General features: G+C 48.1%; 1 protein-coding gene across 1 annotated transcript in view; it reads left to right on the forward strand.

Moving 5' to 3' along the window:
* The first annotated feature begins 8246 nt into the window (after positions 1 to 8246).
* The window catches only part of SMOX (spermine oxidase), a 57214-nt gene continuing 50985 nt past the window's right edge, over positions 8247 to 14475 (forward strand). The window contains exon 1 of the mRNA XM_074865472.1: positions 8247 to 8382. The gene's annotated coding sequence lies outside the window, so the exon portion shown is untranslated. The remainder of the gene's footprint in view (positions 8383 to 14475) is intronic.

The following is a 14475-nucleotide window of genomic DNA, read 5'->3' on the forward strand; positions in this document are numbered from 1 at the left end:
GTCCTATGAAGGGAGCATTTTGCTCAGTCGAATATTGCCTCCTCCTGAGGATCTGGTCCGTGGCAGTGTCTGGGTGCAGAGTGACCTGAGGTTTCCAGCTGGCAGAACAAAGGCAGGGGATCGTGTTTGCAGGCTGTTTGTTCAGTGTCCCGGTAACAGAACATTGGGCACCTGGAAACTTGGGCGTGCAAAACTTGTATTTCACTATCTTTTTTATTTTCTTCTGAATCCTAAAGCAACTGAGGAAAAAGAAAGTTTTAATCTTTCTTTTTTTTTTCTTTTTAACAAAAAAGCAAATTGTGCGAGGAGGAAGAAGATTGTCCCAAGGCCAAATTATCACCTGCTCACTTAAAAACCACTTGAATATTGCAAGCAGAATGTGGCCCTAGAATCTGAAGGAGCACATGAAGGATGTCTGGAAACTCCTGTGTGCCGGGGATGGGGTGGCAAGGGAACACTGTCCTGTGTCTTGGCCACTACAAGGACCAGTGGCCAGCAAATGAAGTTGGTGGGATGTGGGCTCCAAGCAAACCCATGGAGGTGGGCCCTCATGCAATGGGTAGCTGTAAACCTCTTGCTGAAAGATACTGTGGATACAAGAAGGTTCAAGAGGTAAATGGACAAGTGGAAGAGAGATCTGCTGGATTCCATCAGGCTCAGGACATCCCTTGACCTGAATATAAAGGAGGCAGGGGGAGTTTTGGGGAGAAGTATCCTATGTGTTTGACCCACCCTTGAGTGCCTGCTCATGGCCACTGGTTTTATTTGTTTTTTTTATCTTATCCTGAAACAGCAGGAAGCAAAATGAGCTTAGCCACCAAAGCCACCGCACCTCATGGCACACGATCGGAGTTGGGAACAGCATCAGTCACATGCAGCAGGAACGTGTTCTCCACAGGTCTCTGTGTAGGTAATCTCAGGTTTTGAGATGCCCCAAATGCTACCAGAGAGCATCTTATGAGGATGCTCAGCTTTGTCTTCCATCTTTTGTTTCCAAGTCCCTTCCCACCTTTATCTGTACTCGCCAAAGCAGCTTCCCAAGCTGGACAGACCCTGGGCCATAGCAGTGTGGCTGTTTTTACACTCTTAATGTGTCTCAACAGCAACAGGCAGACAGCCTAGCATTTTGATGGCTTGCTATTACCAATTCCCTTCTTCTGTTTCTCTTCCAGCAACACTGGGTACTTTTACCAGTTTTTGTTAAAGTCTTGTTTTGCCCTTCCTTTGGGGATTAGGACAAGGAATCTGTTTCCACAAAAGTGATTTGGGTACCAGATCCCTGCTAGTGTCTGTCACCAGCTGTAGTGTGCTGCTACCTTTCTCCTTCCCCAACTCAGAGCCAGGCAAACACATTCTGTCCTTTTGGGATTATATCCCAGAGATCTGAATGTCACAGCAGGCTGCATGGTTTAACACAGGAAACATTTCTGCTTGCTATTTAGGAGAAATAAGTTGCTCACGTTTCCCTGGGAACCAGCCCGTCAATCGAGCTTGCTTGACTCCCCTGTTATTAAAATAAAATGTGAAAGAGTAAATGGATATATTGCAAGTTGTGGAAGGGTAAAATGCCATCTGGATATAGTTTGTCTCCAAAATTTGTACCCTTATGTAAAGAAGGAGTTAAATTTGAGTGCTTTTTCAGATTATTTAGATGGAGCATTGTTCTTCTGGATTACTTTTGCTAGCAGTGCTGTATCTTCATGCACAGAACTTGGAGGCTGGAAAAAAGGCCCCGTGCCTCAGCAGTTGTTATAGTATGTCTGTGTGCAGGTTATACATAATACTTGCTCCCTGGGCCCCTTGGCACTAGTTTCCTCTGCTGCTTGTGGGTGTACTGAGGCTGTATTCTCTATTATACTTCTTAGCCTATTTCTTCAGAGCTTTTCTCTTCACCCCAGGAGTGCCTTTGCTTCTCATTTTATGCAGGTTACATGAGGGCTTATCTTGAAGACCTGTGACTTTTAAAGACTGCAGGTTATCTGTGGGGCAAGCTATTTTTAGGGAAGGCAGTACCAGGATGGCTCACAGCACTTGGCAGCGTACACGTGCAGAACACAAAGGCAGCCTCTGTACTGGGCGACTTGCAAAACTGGCATCATCAGGAGCTGAGAGACAGGCACGGACAGACAGCGGGGCACAGTGAAACAACAGGGCTGTTCTGGTCAGCGAGAACGGCTGCAGCCTGCCAGCAGACATCTGCGGGCATCGCAGTGCCCAGAGCAAAGGCAGAGGAGGGGAGGCAGGGGCTGCTGAGACCGGGATGGAAATGGTGGTGGGGGCAGGAGGACGCTCCGGATCGTTTAGTGGCCTTTAAGGGGAAACATCCCAAACAGCAAGAACCCGGCTGGAAGAGACATATATTGGCTGGAAGTACTGCTGTCACCTGGCCAGGGCTAGAGATCGAAAATGAGACTCGTAGGACTGGTTTGCATTTTTCCACTGTTCTCACTGCAGTTGCCATTGCCTGCACTTTCCTCTGCTACCTGCTGTGAGATAAGGCAGGAGCTGCACTGCTATCATCAGCAAAGCCTCCTCCCAGATTTCAACATTCAACCCTGTTCCTTTGTACCTGCCAGAGTTTCATTTCCTGGGTTCTCTGTGTTCAGAACAGTTTAAGTGATTGTGGTTTCATGCAACCTATGCTGAACTGGTGACAAAGTGGAGTAAAGGTCCTTTCAAAAGAAGGCACATTAGGTGAGCTAGGTCTGTCCCTCCTGGGGATAACTTACAAAGGATGTGCCAGAGGTGTACAAAATAGTGAGAGACTTGCAGAGAAGTCAGCTCTTCACTGCTTCTTCCAATATAAGAACATGGGGGTGTCCAATGAAGAGCTCCAAGCAAATGAAAGGATGCGTCATTGGTACGTTTTTTTGGTGGAAGTCCTTGCTGCAGGGTGTTGGGGTCATCAGTATTTACATGGGGAGAGCAGGCGAGCTCACGAAAACAAAATCCAAAGAGGGTTATTAAATACAGAGAAACCATGTCTAGCTCACGAAGTCCCTGAGCAGAAAATAACTGGGAGCTGAGAGGAGTGAGTCTTGTTCTTCCACGTGTGGAGGCAGAATAGTGGCCTAGACAGACCCTTGTTCTTACCCAGGACAGTTGTTCTGCTGTTCTTTGCCAGCCCCATTTTCCTGCCTCTTTATTTTTTTCGCCTTTTTTTCAAAGGCATCTGCTTTGTGGTGTGGCTGGGGTACTTGCTGTCTTTCCTGTTGTCTCCTGAAAATGACTTTCTCCAGGATTTTTGAGAGATATGGCGAGGTGCAAGGAAAAAGAGTGTGTAATAAAAGCATGAAATGCCGAAGCCAGCTTCTACGCTCCAATGGTCTTGCTCACCTGCTGATGGTGGGGACTGAAGCTCTAGGGAGGATTTATCTCCCGTGCACTTTCTTTCTCCAGAACGGACAGACAACGGCCTGGGCTGTACTGACTCAGGTTGTTGCCACCATATATTCCAGAGTCTTGCCGCATTCACGCAGTCCACGGAAGGCATCACAGTTGTCCAAGCTTCTTCCCGAATGAGCCAGATGTTGTGTACAACAAGGCACCAAGAGATATCCCGGCCGTGGGACAGCACGGCCCCTGGCCCGCCCGCAGATGGGTGTGTGTATGAGACAGTGCCACCTTTTAGCCTGCTTTCTGCCTGTGCCCCAGAGAAAATACTTCCAATTTTCCTAATCCAAATGAAACCAAAGGGGTGCTTCAGCTATGGGAACTCGCAGAAAGGGAATCATGAAGGATTTTTAAATTTAGCAGAGAGAAGGTTTGCGGTAAGAACAAGTATTTGGAATTTGAAGCTTGACAGATACAAGTTAGAAATCACAACACATTTCAAGCATTCAGGGTGCATGCTTGTTACAATAATTTATCACGGACTGCAATGGATCTTCCACTGGTAGATTTTTTTTTTTTCATTGTTGAGATTGGATACTTTTCTCAGCAGCTACATCCTTCCAGGAATCCATGCAGGAAAGCGTTAAAGCCTGTAGCTCTCAGGATATTAGAATAAATTATTGTTTGAGCTGTATCATTCTGGAAATCACCTTCCTAGAAGGGAATAAGGAAGAAAACACCTGTGAGGGGAATTTCAGGAGTTCTCCTCCTCACCTGGGTTTGCTTTGTTTCTAACCATAAAGGTGAGATGGATGGCTGTTCTCTGTCTAGATTGTTTATCATCACAGGGAAATATTTATGATAGATCTCCCTGTCGCTTAGACAGCTTGTCAAATGATGACTGAATAGAAAACATCATTATTACTCATTCTTATGAATTATGGCAGTTACGCTGGAATGACTGGAAGGTCACAAGGCTTTTTAGCAAAGGGCGGACGCTCTGAAGTGACTTTTGAAACTGCCTGTAGACTGAATATTCTTTCAAAGTGAGGCTGCTGGGTTTTCAGATTCTCTTTGTAGTCTCGGTAAAACCTTTTATTGACTTATTGTCAGGGGATTGGGAGGAAAAGGGGAAAAACATTCACAAGAAGCAATGCTGTTTGATCTTTGCCCTTCCCTGTCATGTTTATGATCAGCGGTCTTGCTTCAGATAAAACTTCCAGTGGGATTTTGTATTTATGTCAGAATGTTTCTCTCTCCTGCACCGGACGTGGTTTTGCTTTTTCTCCTGGGAATGTATGTTTTTGTTTGACTATTTGAGTGTTCGTCAAGTGGGTGAATGAATCATGGAAATTCCGTATTACGTACGGATGGAAAGATAATAAAGCGTTACATCTGAGCCCTCACAGTAAGTTTGCTTTGTCTACTTTGCAGGTAAAATGGATCAGTCTCTCCCTAGTAAACAAACAGTGTAGAGGATGGAAAAGTCAGCTGGGCTGTTTGGAGCTGTGTAATGTAATTATGTAACACTGGTATTTCCAAACTCTACTTAGTGCACTGCTTGGGGGAACACAAGTGGATCTGCCATCACGCATCGCCCAGCCCAGAGCAGGAGCCAAAATCATCACCCAGGTGTCCTAATGACAATGATTCCTGGGTTAGAAAATCCAACCCCCCCTGTTCTAAGCTACATATTTTGTGTTTGCTTTTGAGTTATATTTTAACTTGACAGGGGTCCTGCTAGGCATCAGTGTGGGAGTGGATCCCCCACAGATTTGCACATGTGCCAAACTTCTGACATGCAATGAGGCCTTTTGACAGCAGACATGCTCTTAGTGCCGACTCTGAGTCTTAATGGGCAATCTGTAAAGCCTATCAGGTGGCTTTGCATTGAAAGATTGCTGACTTCAAGTGGATAACGGCACTTTTACCAACATTTTTAAATCTGAGGATGAAAAATGCTGTGTGAGAACAGTAAGAGGCAAAGCCTTTTTACACTGAATGTCAGGAATGTGGTGTTTTGGAGCGTGGAGGGGTACTGAATGCTGCTTATTTTTCATTTCAACTCCTGCTCTCTTTTCCAGGCAGCTGGATCTTTATTTTCCTAAAAAAAGCTTCATGCCAGGCTTGATCCTCATCTCACCTGACAGTTCTAGGAACGGGGCATTATGTTGGTCAATAGGAATCTAGAGCACAATTGCCTAATGGCTTTAAATCATTATTTTGCTTGGCAGAAAAAGGCAAGGATCAATCCATCTAATAGATCCCCTTGACAAGACTTCAAACACTCCCAAACCCAGAAGTACACCTTAAGATAGTGCCTAGGTACCCTTCCACCCCCCTCATGCCCACCATGGGCTCTCCAGATTAGTTTGCTAGACTCCCTTCCCCATCTGAATCTGTGTGTGGAAGGACATGAGACCTGAGCTATTTCTGTCCATCCTGGGGAGATCTTGCTGTAGTACAAAACCCCCCAACAACCCTCCCAGAAAGAGACCTTCCAGGCAATAATATCCTTTTCTTTCTTCATACCGATCATGTCTCTGGCTTGCAGCTCTTGGCAGTCTTCTCAGGTGTGTTGCACAAGCAGGTCTTTCTTCCTGGCTTGTGGGTTACACTCTCTGGACTTTCATCATTCATTTTGCATTTCATTCACAAACCTGTGGTTCATGGGTTCTTCCTAGGAAAGATCCTCTATTTACCTTGAAGGCCAGCTGTTCACAGACCACAAGCTAAGAAAACAAATGTCAGAGGCACAAAAAGTGCTTATTTTAAGATTTCAGCAAATTTCGTTGCAACTACTGTCAGAGTATTGCACCAACATCAGCTGTATCTGTCAATTCCTCTTTCTTAATGCATCAAACACTGTATTAAACATGTGCCTGCAATGCATCTTTATGTTCCCATAGGTAATTGCATTTCTATGTACCCTCAAAACGTCTTGCAAGCATGCCTAGCGCTTCTGAGCTGGCTGGGCTCTGTTGCCAAATTTAAACTGGAGAAAGAGGGTAGAGCCCAGGGGACCCCAGCTACTCAGAGCTTTCTAGATTTAGTTCAAATCCTTCAAATTGCAGCCAAGCGAGCCGAGAGCTAATGCAGTCCTGGAGGACGGTTCTTTATTTGCTGTGGAGGAAATAGAAGTGCCATTCAGTAGGAGTTGGCTCACCAGCTTTCCCAGCTGCTGGATGACTAGCATCTCTCATGGGTCAGCCTCTCTGTGGGAACAGGGAGCACCAGTCTGCTCTTCACCGTGGCTCTTCTTCGGCTACGAACAGATGTGGCCTCAACCAGAGGCAGCCCTCGGGGCAGGTATTGCCCTGCGAGATGCTGAGGACTACGGGCAGGAAATCCTGGCTTCCTCTCCATCCCCTCCAGACAGGTAGCTCCAAGTCAGACCATCAAACTGACCCTATTTCCTCATCATCTCAGACTCTGTCCGGTCTGGTGGGAAAGGCTGCTCTTTCCAGCCAACATAACCAACTTCGTTGCCAATTCCTCATTCCAGATATAGCTGGTTAAAACAGGGATACGGCTCATTTCCCTGAAGTCCTTTAATCTGCAAAGCTCTGCTTCCATCTGTAGGCTCAGTGGAGACCCTGTGCTGAGGCTGCGGGACATGTGTGAGAGGACAGAGCTGCTGCCTCTTCTCCGTTAGCACCCCACCATGCCCAGCCCGGCCTGGCAGCGCTGGCTGGCTCCTGCGGTGTGCTGGACGGGGACAGCCATCCTTGCAGGCTCAGATGGACGGGGACAGCCATCCTTGCAGGCTCAGAAACTCCATTTCAAACACAGCATGTGGCCATGAGTTGCCCGTTGTCCTACACTGATTGCCGAACACTATCGTGGCTTCAGCATCTGGGTACTGCGAGGTGCTTCGCAGCCATTGATTCCAGCGGTGGCAGCAGCAGTAAAGGGCAGTCAGAGGAACGCGAGGTCTGGAAGAAAGTGGCTCACCAACACTGTATATATGAAACGGAGAAGTTTGCACAGTTATTTAATATCTGGTTGAAGCTGGGAAGCCCAAACCTCACGTTGCTCTTGCTGTTTTCTCCAGATGTTTCGGCTGGCTAAGCAACCTCACCCCAGTCATGCAGGTGCGAACTTCCGTCAGGCAGCTGAGCGTGTTTTATGCTTGAAGGCAATTTGCAGACATGACTATTTTCATCCAAGGCGCAGTCTTTTCTCCAGACATGCAAAATCAACTTCAGCCAGCGCTTACTGCGGAGGCTGGGGGATGCCTGAGTGTTTCAGGTCTACCGGTGGATCCTCATCCTGTGAGTTACACACTACTCATTCCTGGTTGCAACCTTTTTTTTGGAAAGAGACTATAATTTAATAAAACGTGCTGTTCACGGGGCCGCTGCTTGGAGACAAGACTTTTACCCCGCAGCTGCACGAAAGGCATCAAATTCAGAAGCAGGAGAGCCCTGTCCCCTCTGCTTTAGGGCTCTGAACGCCATCTCCCAGCTTGTTACAGTGTAATGAGATATTTTTTGCTTTCCTCTACCTTCGGGAAAGGTCTGCATGGCCGAGGCTCTGTGCCCTGAGGTATTTAGGAGTATATATCCCCCACCCAGCCAGGGTGGTGTGTCTGAGCGCTAATGCTGGGATCCCCTGTGCCGTCCCCTACCTAAAGGAAGAGACGAGCATTGATTAACCCCGGGGTGCTGCCGTTTTCGGGGGGTTGGAGGTTTTCCTGGAGCCGGGCAGGCTGCCGGCTGGCTGAGGGAAGGCACCCGGCCGGCCCAAAGGCCCCGCAGGCCGCGCCGGGCCGGTGCTTGGCGGGAGGGGGGGGAAACGGGCGGAGAGGAGGAGGAGGAGGAGGAGAAGAAGGAGGAGGAGGAGGAGGCGGGGGGATCCTTGAGGCGGAGCCGGGGCGGGCCGAAGGGGAGGCGGCTGGAAAACAGGCCGGCGCTGGTTCTCGCCTCGCAGTGCCAGCAGCCGCCGCAGCCGCGCCGGGAGCCGCTCAGCCGCGGGGAGGGGAGCGAGGCGCTGAGGCGAGCCGGGCGGGCGGCGAGACCCCGTCCCCTCCGGCCACCGCAGAGAGAGGTACGGGGCGGGGGGGGGGAGGCAGCGGCCCCCTCCCCGCCTGCCCAGGGGTGTCCCCCGTCCCCCCTCAGAGGGCATGGCGGGCTCTCCCGGCCCCCGCGTCCTCCGCTCGGCAGGCACCTGCCGCGCCCCGGCCCTCGGCCACCTGCGGCTGTCGAGGGGTTGGCGGGAAGGGCCAGCGCCGCCTCAGCCCGGCGCGCTCCTCCTCACACCGCGCCAAGGAGGGGTCCAGCCGGCGGTGGGGAGACGGTGGCCGCCATGGGGCAGAGCGGGGGGGTGTTCGCCTGAGGGGCCTGCCCCGGCGCCCCAGCCCACCCGGCCAACTTGGCGAAATCGCCTCATAAACGTGCAGACCCGCGTTCCTCAGCCCCCCAAGAAGCCCCGATGGGTGCCACGCCGAGCCCAGGTGGCGAGTGGGGAGGCTGCGGGGGGTGGCTTTATCCCTACCTGTGTTTTTGGGGAGGGGTGGGGGAAAGGACCACCGCCGAGGGCACCCGCTGATGTGTGTGGTTGTGGTGGGGTTTTGGGGTGTTTGGTTTTGGGTTTTTTTTTGTTTATTTTGGTGTTTTTTTCTCTCTCTCTGTGTTTATGTCAGCGCATCGCCTGCACGCGATGTGCGTCCGCGCGCGCCTCCGCTTTCTCCGCCTCAGCGTTTCAGGCGATGACATGAAGAATAAAGGTTAAGTAGGAAAGTCACTATAATCTGATGTGCGAGGCGGGATGTAAATTACGAGCTGTGAAGACTTGCAGTTCATTTGCGTTTTGGTGTTTCTTGTTTATACAAAGCTGTTACAATAACTGGGGGCTTGGCAGTTCATGCCGATCTCGTGTTTTCAGTCAAATCCATTGACTTCTGCAGAATTGCTCCGTCTTTTAAATCGCTGCTGTGGATGAGGGATTAGTCCCGGACTCTGTGCAGTAGCGAAATGCACAAAGCCAATTATCAGTTACTGAATCTGACCTCAAAACAAAGCTTTTTAGCAATTTACATCCTCAGCCCCAGAAATACAGCTGCTCTGCTGGATCCTTGCTCTCTGATCACCCCTAAAAATCCTTTGCGTGGTGTGTAAGCACGCTGTCTCAAATCCAGTGCTGGGGCCAGCTGTGTTTGCCCTGATATATTCGATGTAAACACAAGCTTTATGTAAAAGTGAAACCATATGTATCAGCTAATGCGTGTCCATTCTGTGATCCTGCACAAATAGAGTTGAGTCCAGAGCTCTGTCCTTAGCTCACCCTGTTGATCCACTTTTCCCTTAGCCTGTACGACGTAGTCCTGTTCCCGGAGTTACCAGACAGGTTTAGTGGAGGACGAGAGATCAGCCTACGAGCACTTCTGTGCATTGTGCAAGAATGCTCTATGTTTTCAGTCTTTTACAAATGTTTTATTGACTTGGTGATAACGTTTTGCTCTCCTAGGTCCTTTTCCCTTTCCACATTGTTAGCCCAGCACTTACTAATCTTTTATGGCACTGCTGTGGAACAGATGTACAGTGTTTTTCAGTGAGCAGCAAGGTCTATAGTTTCAGCTGGCTTTGCCTCTAAAAAAAGACAGTACTGCCTTTCCCTCGTATCCCTCCCTCCCCATTGTGGAGTGGGTAGCTGGACTGGGAAACAGATTTGGATGACTACTGAGCTGGCAAAAAACCGATGGTCTTCGTTCTGACTCAGTGCCTGGATCCAAAGCATTGCATAGCTGCTCAAATGTTTACCCGGGCATCTTTGGGTTTAGAGGAGCATCTAGGTGGTATTTTGGTGAAACTATATGTGGAAATAGGTGCAGAGGTCTGGGTCTTTAAGTCCTGAAAATTCCAGCTGATGTTGGGTGCTGTGGTCGTTTATCCTTCTCAATCGTTTGGCTCCGTGGAGCAGCTGCTCTTGAGCTGTACCTCTTTGTGGAACACCATGAGCACCCCACACGTGTCCTGGGAGCACCCATCCTTGTCTCTGCCGCTGCTGAAAGCACTCCTGCGTAGCCCTCTCTGGTTTTCCCTTGACGGGCTTTCTGTTGGGTCTCTCCCACCAAAATGTGCCCAAATGCTGTCACAAGTTAGCTGTGGTGTCTCAGAAACACAAGAATTTTCCTGGGGTGGGGGAATCTCAGCTGACTTGGTGGAAATGGAGAGGTTGAGGTAGAGTTTGGAAAGTTCTGTGAACTTTGTGACATGCCTCACAAGCAGAAGATCACCTATGGCTTATGGGCTCCCTATAGCACCATTTGGTCTAAAAGGTGTGCTGGTGCTCTTCTACCAGTCTCCACCTTAGCCAAGGAGTAAGATTTGGGTTTTTCACAGTCCTCCGTCTGCACAGGGTAGTGGATTCCTGCCCATCTCTGCCTCAGAAGCTTGGAGGGGTGTTGCTGTATGTAAGGAAGTCAAGTGTATGCAAATTAAATAACTGATATTTTTAGCTCTGTTGGTGAGCGAAAATGTTGTGTCAGAGTGGTAAATAATAAATTTAAGAGATGTAAAGATCACTCCTTGGAAATGAAGAGGCTGAAGAATGGATTTGAATTCTGCCTTCTCGAGAGCATCTAAACTATCTGGCTTAAGGATCAGTCCTGCTCTGCTTGGGTGCAAAAATTAATGTGTAGCACCGCAGTGATGTGGGAGAGGGATAGTAGCCCCCCATGGCTGGTGAGCGAGGTGCTCCCTCCTGGCTGGTGAGTGCTGGGGTTCAAATCCTCTTGCACACCAGATGTGCTAGCAGATCTGTGAGGAGGGATAGAAACATAACCGTAAAAAACTGAATGCCACTGATTCCTTGTATTATGGACTCCTAAGAAGTGAATAGTTTAACAAATGGCATCACAAAACATTGTGGTGTTTCCAGACCATGTTATCATCCTTGTTGTGTCCTGTGGAGGGAACATGAAACTTTTGAACCACCTTGAGGATGTGTCCTGTTCCCCTCAACTCTTGTTGATGTGTTGGCTTTGATGTGTCCAGGTATTCCATGCTCTGCGTAGAGGGCATGTGGGTGTATGCACAGTGATACTAATTCAGTTTATAATAGTCACCATGGAAATTGGTTACAAATCATCTTTTTTTTTTTTGTTGTTTTTTTAATCTAATATTTCTGTGGTTTCTTTTTTATTTTAAGAAAAGATTCCAGAAATGCCATGGGTGGGGAATCTGAAGTACTTGGAAAATAAAACTTCGTGGAGAGTCCAGTTAGCACCACATGCGTCATGGCACCTGAAGAGCATGTTGTTGTGGTGCAGCTGTTTCACGTGGTGTGTGGCTCTGCTCTGGAGGGTGGCTCTGTGAAAACCTGAGTTTGAGGTCCTGTGTTTGTGTACAGCTGTGAACCTATTTTGAGGAGCCTGTGGGGATCAGCTCCTCCTTGTACCTTCTGAGAGTCCACTGCAACCTGTAATAAGGCCTCTTGAGGTTAAACTTGACACATGCAACTGTCTTTTTCCTTGAGTAGGATATCATCAGTTGGGGTTGCAGCGGTGTTGCTCTTCGGCTGTGCAGGATGTGTGCTCTTTGTGGAGCTCATGGCACTGTCCTTTACCTTCACCTGACCAGAGAGTTCCTATCACATCACCAAAATATGCAGCGTGTTCTTTATTCATTGTATGGGAAGAAAAGGCTTTGAGTACCAGAGCCAGCACCCTTGGGGGACCCTGGGATAGGGGCCAGGAGCCCTATGCTGCCCACCCTGGCTGTGGATAATGCAGCACAAGGTTTTTATAAAAACCTGTTTTCAGGCTGAACCTTCCAGCACCATGACACAGACCTTTGCTTTGGGAGGTGCACTGCATAGATATTGGTAAATTTTTCCTCTGGGGATCTTTAAATGCAGTAGATTTTTAAAAAGCGGTGTTGCGTTGGTGAATTTTAATCATGTGCTCAGTTTTAAGGGCAACTTTGGTGTTTGTGTTTTTTGTTTTGTGGCTCCTGGAGTTTTTGTTTTGTGACATCGTGGGGCCAGGGACATGAGGTTGTACGGATGGATGCAGCAGGGAGTGTTTTGGCACTGAGGAAGGCCTGGATTGCTCTGAAGGTAGCGAGATAAGCTCATCAGCAGGAATGTAATGCAAGAGGGTCAAAAAGCCTCTCCCTGCTGTTCACACTGGAGTTCAATCTCTGAGCTACTGCAGGGTAGTTCTCTACTACCAGGCCATTCTCTGAGTCTCAGTAAAACAAGACTGCTATTGTTAGTGCTCTCAGATAACTCAAAGTGATGGTGACTGGAAGCTTGCTGGGTCTGAGGGAAACAGATTTTTGTAGCCCCGGAGTAGTGATTTACACAGGGCTTTGGTTGTCACATGTTTCTTCGGAGCCATTTTCCACATCACCCTCTCAGACCACGTTTATCTCTCTTCTGAGAGTAGGAGGCCAGAGAGCTGGAGGCCACGGAGCAGATCAGTGGCAGCATGGAGGTCACAGTAAGCGAGGCAGATTCTCAGCTGTGGGGAGCCCAGAGAGCTGAACTGATGTAAATAAAGACGATTTCAGCTTGTGGGAAATCTTCAGTTTTGGTCACTTGAATTTCTTTTATCCAATAGGTCTTTAAAGGGCTGCAAAGTCTTTATAATGGCTTGAAAATGTCATTAAAATCCATTATTTTTTTTGTACCTACTGAGTTCAAAGTTCTACCTTTTAAGAACTAAGAAAGTATTTGTTTCACTGGCTGATGAAGTAGAGAACTAAATGGAGGTAGATAATTTCTGAAGAATGGATAGTTATTTATTCATTTCTTCATCCTTCATTATTCTGCATAATGCCAGATTTTTCTTAAGTGTGTCCTCTAGATTTAGCTGAGTGGCATTTAACAGCGTAGGTTGCTGGCATGCTTGGAAAGACTGAAATATTGGACAGGATATGATGATGTTTGCACACTTTGAGGAGAAGTTAAAAAAAAAAAAGCGCTTTGATTTGGATCATTTCTGTTGTGAAGTACCTACTCAAGCTACCCTGTAGCTAATGCCAGAAAATACCTTGCACTAAGATAAGCAGGTAGTCCTGGCCTATCCCTAAGATAGGATTTGCATAGGAAGGGAGCAGTTTCTTTTCCTTTATAAGAGTTCTGTCCAGTTTAATTCATTTTACAGGGCAGGTGGGGAATGCTTTGGGAGATTGTACAGGTGTGATAAGTGTGCTAGCCTAATGTTTTTGTTGGACAGACAGACATTTAGTCTGAAACGGAATTAAAAATTCTGTCCCATGGGCATGCGTGTTCCAGGATGTAGGTGTAACCTCCTGCTTTGATCTCCAACCTTCTTCTAACAGGATTTTCTGTTTTGGAATCAGTTGCAGTTTTGATCCCAGAGGACTCTGCCAGGAAGACGTGCATCATTAGTGTGTCTGGTAATCCTTTGGTTGAACTCCTAAAAATCTTTGACCCTCTCGGAAAGTCTGGGTAGCTGGAAGGAGCGTCGTTTTGCAAGACACTGGCTTCAGCAGTGAAACTGCATTAAGATATTTTCCCTGTGCTGTCCTATCTCCGACTGCTTGTTTCCTCTCTTGCATAACTATTCTCCACCCCCATCAGGGCATAGTCTTTTGGGTGACTTACACAAATTTAAGGCACTACCTCTAGTGAAAGGGGTGGTCCTGTTCTTGTGTATGTTCTGGCGTGACTGTAGGCGAGGGATCTTGATCAGGTGGCAGATATAATAATAATCATAATCTGGTGGCGGATTATTACTTATTTTTATAGGGTTATTTTTCAGTTGGATCCAATCCCTGGCCTGTCCCGTGACTGCTGCTGTCAGCACTACACAGTCAGGGCTGCCCTTCTTAAGGACAGTGCAGACTTAGATCTGTGTTTCCTGGGGTTGCAAACCCGTGCCCTCAGATGTGCTGGGGTGTACTCACAAACGCACACGCGCACACACGAGTGGGTATTTCTGCCTCAGACTACTTCTGTCATCTCGCTCACTGCGTGCTTCCGTGGATATACGCCACAGAGCTTGGAGGTTGGCTTTGCGTTTACAGGAATGAGCCGGGAGGAGTTGTGGGGGGCACACAAGGAAGCAAAAATCTCTAACCGCCCCCCCCCCCCCGCCCCATGCTGCTGAAGTTGATAGGTCAAGCTTTAACCCTGAGATAAAGGTTAGTATTTAGGGGCTTGCAGTTTACA

This window comes from Strix uralensis, chromosome 4 (assembly GCF_047716275.1).
Source record: "Strix uralensis isolate ZFMK-TIS-50842 chromosome 4, bStrUra1, whole genome shotgun sequence".
NCBI classification, from domain to species: domain Eukaryota; kingdom Metazoa; phylum Chordata; class Aves; order Strigiformes; family Strigidae; genus Strix; species Strix uralensis.